The sequence below is a fragment of the Penaeus monodon genome, chromosome 24, assembly GCF_015228065.2.
Source record: "Penaeus monodon isolate SGIC_2016 chromosome 24, NSTDA_Pmon_1, whole genome shotgun sequence".
Lineage (NCBI taxonomy): Eukaryota > Metazoa > Arthropoda > Malacostraca > Decapoda > Penaeidae > Penaeus > Penaeus monodon.
Window position 1 is genome coordinate 10,468,920 of NC_051409.1, and position 495 is coordinate 10,469,414.

At 36.2% G+C, this 495-nt stretch overlaps 1 protein-coding gene across 1 annotated transcript in view; it reads right to left on the reverse strand.

The window, feature by feature from the left end:
- Nucleotides 1-495, reverse strand: part of LOC119588557 (golgin subfamily A member 6-like protein 22) — a gene marked incomplete in the record, with an annotated part of 70,129 nt that overhangs the window by 61,020 nt on the left and 8,614 nt on the right.

The window sequence follows — 495 nt, forward strand, 5'->3', positions numbered from 1 at the left end:
CTCTGACCACGAGTTTTACACCATGTTTATAACTTTAATTCTCAGCCATTACTATGTGCACTCACCATACCATGTTTTGGTATTTTATAGAAACCGGAAGTGCAAGAATCGCATTTTTGTTAAGGTCCGTTTGTCCCATTCCCATTCTGTGTGTGTGTGTGTGAATCTTTTATAAAGTTCCTAATTAGTTTTATACTTTGTATTAGGGTATTACTAACAATATATTTAAGTTACCCCCCGCAATGCGTTCCCTATATGCACACGTGCCCTATCAAGTATGTTAACTACTCTCACTCATATAAAATTTTAATTAAAAGATGCAGCACCTCACAAGAAGGCATATAATCAACTAGATACAGAAGGCTACAAAAAGATCCAACGTTACAACATTGGCGACGAACATGGGATTACCTTAAAGGGTTTATTAGAGCAATGGATTATACATTCCGGGGCAGTATATGACGTATTGGTAAAATTGTATGGTTAAACACAACA